A 6,286-nucleotide genomic window follows, 5' to 3' on the forward strand; every position below is an offset into this window, starting at 1 on the left:
ATTATTTTGGGTCCATCTTGACCAAATTAATAAGGTCATAGGCTTGAATAAGGGTGATTGGATAGACAACTTTACAATTTCACATATGTCATGCATGCGTGTAGTAATGTTGTCTATGTGTCGCACATACTTGTCAAATCAACCTATCCGTGTGGCGAACAGAGTATATGTGGGATCCAATTGTTTTTGGAAGGACCAAGACATGACACTGTGGCCAACCGACATGCGGGACGTGCTACCTTGTAGGGCTCACCTACGATAAAGCCTTGGAGGTAGCGCCTCCCCGCTCGAGAGATGAGCGTCAATTTCGGTCTTTTCCCCTTCTTCTTCCCTTGGACAACACAAATCTTGGACGCACAATGAGCTTTCGAGGTTACGAGAAGAGCGATAAAAAACTCGCGGTCAAACCCCGGACGCCACTCAATCGACATACTCCAACTGCCGCTACCTTCGCTCGCCACGGTCGTCTCAAATATGCCCCCTGTGCACCCACCATTCTTAATTTGCTTCTTTGACATGTGTTTCATGCATGTGGATGTTGGTTTGGGACATATGGCATGGTCTCACTAAAAAAACTGTTAACCCATGATGGATTAATGATGACATTATCGGAAGGCCTCATAGATTAGTTTAAATATGTGAAGGTTCCATAATTTCAATCACAACGAGCTGCTCTCACAGGAAACCAAAATAGGGCCCACTCGCAGCCACCCACACGCAAAAAAAAAATGAAATCCAAAACTAGCTAAAGCAATGGGCGCTGAGAAGGAAAATTGGGAGTAACTTACGCGGGGAGACCAAAATTTTAGAGCCAGCCCATAAGTCCACAAGCCCACACCCGGGCGCCTCTATCCCGAAACCCTAGCAAGTCAGTGCAGCCGCCTCCATCTCTCCCGGTCATCCCAATCACCTCGTCTGATCCCGATCCACACATTCCAGCCACCACCGTCCCCACTTCGGCGCCTCCTCGTTCCACCTCGACGCCGGTGAGGCATCCGTCTTGGACCGCACACAATCGGGGTGGCGGCAGATCTAGAGTGGCGGCACTCTATGACCGCCGGAGACCTTGGTGATCTACAACAACGCGCATCGGCAGCTGCTCCCTAAACCATGGAGTGCGCTCGCAGCTGCTCACCAAGGCACGGCGTGCGGCTCCCAGGCATCCGCACGCGGGGTATATGACTAACCATGCGACAGGGGGTGGTGCCTCACTTGGCGACCGCGTGTGAAGGATCCTCACGACGGCGGCCTATTCCCTGCTCTTTTTTCTACTCCTTGGTCAGATGTGGTTTTCAGGTGGTGGGCACCGGCAGCGAGTCACTCACCAGAGACGGGGATCATCAAACCCCAGCATGCTCGCTGGAAACAGATCCATAGCAGCGCCGACGATCTCAAGCAGGGTCGACTACATAGCAATGTGATCCAGGAGGTAAACAATCAAGGTGTTCTCTGATAAACTGCTTGAAATGGCAACTGATTTACTTATCCGTAATACCATCAGTTTACAGTTTACATCAATGCTGATATGCAGGGACTGAGGACAGCTCAACTCCTGCATTTCATCGTGAATTCGTCAAATGCAGTCTTTAATTTACAGCAACATAGTTCACAATATGATCATGCTAACATGAACAAAGTCTGTAGCATACGCCTGCTGAATAGCGAGGAACATATAATTGTATATTGCTCAGTAATGACTGAGCAAAGCTAGAAATGCCAAAGGAAGTAGTTACTTAGGCAACAAAAACTGATGGGCAGAATATTCATTTCACAGAGCGCAGTTTGGAATAAGACGACATGCGTTGGCATTGTTCTCCACTTCAGGACTCTGTAGTACGCCGACTCGTGCTTCTTTTTCTTCTTTACAGCTAGGATATTGTAAGGCCGAAGGAAATATATCTCTACATCTGATCTTACTTGTCTTTGATCCAAAGCAGGATACATAGCTCATATATAGCAGTAGTAACAAGGAAGAGCCCTGATTTCCACTGAGAAACTGATGTAACAACCTCCTTGTCTCCTCCCTAATGAGCCAAACATGTTTGACATTGCAGCGCAGAATCTGATAACAGTCGCAAAAGCGCAGAATCTTATACATGTGAAAAAATATGTGATTATGCCCGTGTTTTAGTTCAGGTGGATGCCTTTGCCTTGTTGCTTGGTAAATATGGCCATAATTATTTGCCCCCTCTAATTTTTTTTCCTGGGTCCGCCCCTGGCAATGTAAGTCTCTGTTTCCCTGACTTATGTTCCTTATTTAATTGATTCAAGTTCACCTACCTGGATGGTGTGGTTTGCATACAAAATAGTACATAGCTGATTTAATCATTCACGTAGGATGGTGCAGGCGATTGTTGGGGACTCGGTGCTGACCTGGGCGTCGCCGGAGAAAAGATTGATTGCTGGGGGCTCGGTGCTGAGCTGGGCGTCGCTGGAGAAAATATTGATTGCTGGGGGCTCGGTGCTGACCTGGGCGTCACCGGAGAAAAGATTGCTGCTGGTGTTCATGAGAAAAAGGGGCTGTGATTACAAGATGAAAGGAAATCTCCATATGCTAGCGAGGGACGTGGGTAACAGACGCACGACCCACACTGGCCAGGCAAGAGACCAAGTCATGTACGGCTTGGAGGTGTCTTCCAACAAGCAGTATTTTCCTTTCTTACTTTTGTCGTTCTGTTTTCTATATCTGAACCTCTGAAATTAGTACGAGTGCGACAACCTTGCAAAAAAAAAATACTTAGTACACGGATATTGTGTAGTTCCGATGTTTTGTTTCTGGTTGTCTTCTGAAATTAGCACGTATGGCTTGCATACAAAATAGTACATAGCTGATTTAATCATTCACGAATGGTGGCTTTCTTGCATTTTGACCGAATTTTCTATATATACCAGAAAGTTGGTTGGCTGTTTGTTAAGATCTTCATGAGAAGCAGATCTTCTCAGTAGAACTAGTACAAGCTTAATACTCAGGTTTTGATTTAAATTTCACAGGGCGAAAAACAATGTCAGTGCTTGCTGTCAATTAGATGCCTATCTCTTCCGGTCAATAAAAAAGAGATCTCACGGCATGGAGGGACACCCAAGCTCCACAATTCGGTCGCAGGGAGTTGCTCCGTTTTTCATGCTCGCCGGCCACCCAAGCTCCATCTACTGGGTGCCATAGCCGGTCTGCTGGCATCTTCTTAGGTTGGTGAAGTTACAGTTGCTCATACTACCAGGTCAGAGAGTCGGTTTTTTATCTAATAGACCTGGCATAACGGACATAGCACTTACCACTTCGAAGAAATTGCTAACGTCAATATTAGATACAAATCCCTCACCCCTGTGTGTGAGATAGCTAATTTGAACAGATTTTTTCCATAGAAGAAGAATACCATGATTATAGGTAAGAAAATTCTGTAATATATATAATTCTACACTGTCTATAAAGAGGCAAGCAGCTTCATTGGGCTGGTTTTGGTAATAACTCGAGTTGATGCTGCAAAATTACTGACATCCTGTGCGATGATTTAATCTTGCTATCTGATGCTCATGTTTTTAGGGAGTGCGCTGCTCAAGGTTAATTTATTCTTTAAATATCATGACATGGCTTTCAGTATCGTTCGTAATTGATATTAATTTAATCCATTTTTTTGCATTATAGGTAGCCTAATCTTCAGGATAATTTTACTATGGTATATATTTATACTCAGCTCATCTATCATGTAAGTTACATGGTATAAATTGGACTCTTTTACACAAACAATCTCCCACGTTAACTCAACATATATACATTTTTTAGATCCTAATTTAAAGCAAAGTAATTGTCTTAATGTGGAAGTTTCACCATTTAATTGTCTTAGTGTAGTTATATGGTGCATGAAGTTGTTTTAGCTACAGTTTTAGTTCAGGTATACCTATTTTTATAATATTCACTGTCAATCGATTATTTGTGCCAGCAAGGTAAGGAGCTACTACAAATTCTTTCATATTTATCTGCCTTAATTTAGGTGCTATTTTATTCACACACATGTGCACAAGTAACAGATGTCAATCAATGCTAAATCACTCAGGTCACTGTGTATATGTGATCCTGCCTCTTGAATAATTAGTGGAACACCATTGTGAACGGCTCAAGGAGAAAGCTAATGTAGTTGTCGCCTTGCAGGTACAATTAATGTCAAGTAAGGTGGGTGAGAAAAATGCCGGTGTAGGACAATTGAAGTGGAGGTGTGATCGCTGCATTGGGATCAATGATTACTTAAGAGACAAAGGTTTGATTTAGTTGTATGTATCCAGTTGAGTCGGATTTGCGGATTTGCGTCGGCCGAAGTAAATTTCTGCATGAATTTGTTAGTATTTACTTCTACTTAATCAATACGTGTACACATAACTCTTTTTTAAGTAGGATTGAATATTAGAATAATTTTTTGATGAGTGCTTAAGTATATCTTCCTAGATTTCTAGATGGATTAATATCTCTATCAATTGGATGTTGCACCTATGCATATAATATCACCATGTAACTAAAGGATATGTCCCCTGTATCGATGATATTACTACCTATGTTTCTCTGAATAACCTTCGTGGACTGATTAACTGGGTGCATTATCTTATAGGATTTTAGCAATGTTTATCTACCGCCACTGAATATAAAAGTTTGCTCCCTGCAAACAAAAAAAAGAATATAAAGTTTGCCAATATAATATAAAAGTTTGCCTTTGGAATGTTCAGGTATACTTAATTAGAGTTTTACATGATACACACGGACTAGAAATTCTTACGTCCACTTGACATAAAAGGGAAAATGCATTTTGAATTCTATCCAATAAGACAGGCTTTCTTTTGACGCCGTGGATATCACATTATTTCAGAAAATAGTAAAATCTATGAAATAGATTTGGTGCTATATCTAATAGAAGAAATAGTTGGTGTTCCAACATACATTAAGTTATTCTACCAAAGAGATTACTTATAAAAGGATTGTGCAGCAGAGAGTGCATTTGACGACTCCGTATCAAATATATTCTAACTTCAGTACGGAGACTACTAGATATATTGGTTAGCTGGGGCTGAAGCATTACACAATTTTAATACCATGAAATAGATTTTGTGATATATCTAGTACAAGAAATAGTTGGTGTTCCAACATACATTTAGTTATTATAGTAAAGAAATATGTATATGAGAAAAAAATGCTAATTAGGCTGTAAAACTCATACTGTTTTGGTATACTCCTAATTTGGACATACTGCATACTTCTTTTTCAGATACCATCATTTTTTTCTTGCAGGCGGCAATGGCAAGAGCATATTGTGCAGAGGAAGAGGATGAACCTTAATGCGTTGAACCTTGTATACTAGAACCTTGCAGGTGTTTTTGCAGAAGTATTCTGTTGTGTACATGTAAAATTATGTTGATGCGCCCTTGTTAGGCGTTGAACCTTAATGCGTGTAGTCGGTGGATGATGTATTGTATTTGATGTGATATGCTATTGAAATGAAATATACATTTTATTTGCAATCTTTTATTCTATTGTACTTATTTTTAATGGGCCTATCCTGCGATATGGGTGCTTCTATTAAAAAAATGCTTCAACCCAAACAAATGAGACATTTTCAATAGTAAAATAGGTATTGGGCTAGGCCATGTAGCTAGATTGGTCGACAGGGATCTGGAATTTATGATGATTTCATTTGGTCACTAGCATTGCCACGTCAGCTTGCCACGTCAGATCCAACGTGGCTCACACAAATGGGTAATGACCAAACCAAAATTTTGGTCGATAGAGACCTGCGACCAAAATTTTAGAAAGGTCATGTTTGTTCATTCTTGACGGCCAACTGTTGACGTTGTAAATTTGGTCAAAAAAGGTCAATAGATGACAACAATGACGAATCAGTGACCAATATTGGGAGTCATAATTGACCTTATTTCTTGTAGTGACATCGCATCTCTTTGCGGTCTCACGCACGGTTATCCCCACGGCTGCAGCCTTACCTTAGCCGGGACCGTTTGCGCCTCTTGACTCGCGTATGCAATTGTGTCGCTAGCAATCCAATGACAAAGAACCCGGATCGACATGTCTAGTCATAAACCAAAGTGGCAGTTCCGCACAAGGACAGGCATACATGACGCAACAAAGCAGGTGTCGGTCACCAGCGAATGTAGACGAGTCGTAGCAAGCTACAAGGACTCCATTACATCGCGTGACATTTCCCCAACGGGGACAGACACAACAGCTAAGAAGGACACATGCCAGTCAACCAATGTGTCCGGAGCAGTAGCGAACTACAATGGCTCGTTG

At 41.9% G+C, this 6,286-nt stretch overlaps 1 long non-coding RNA gene across 1 annotated transcript; it reads left to right on the forward strand.

Annotated features, from left to right (window-relative positions):
• Positions 1-787: 787 nt before the first annotated feature.
• Positions 788-5,473, forward strand: LOC123448647. Its single transcript, XR_006631880.1, has 6 exons — positions 788-1,429; positions 1,532-2,646; positions 2,992-3,186; positions 3,644-3,704; positions 4,148-4,266; positions 5,273-5,473. It is a non-coding gene; the product is annotated as an uncharacterized LOC123448647 (long non-coding RNA).
• Positions 5,474-6,286: the final 813 nt, after the last annotated feature.

Source organism: Hordeum vulgare, chromosome 4H, assembly GCF_904849725.1.
Source record: "Hordeum vulgare subsp. vulgare chromosome 4H, MorexV3_pseudomolecules_assembly, whole genome shotgun sequence".
Lineage (NCBI taxonomy): Eukaryota > Viridiplantae > Streptophyta > Magnoliopsida > Poales > Poaceae > Hordeum > Hordeum vulgare.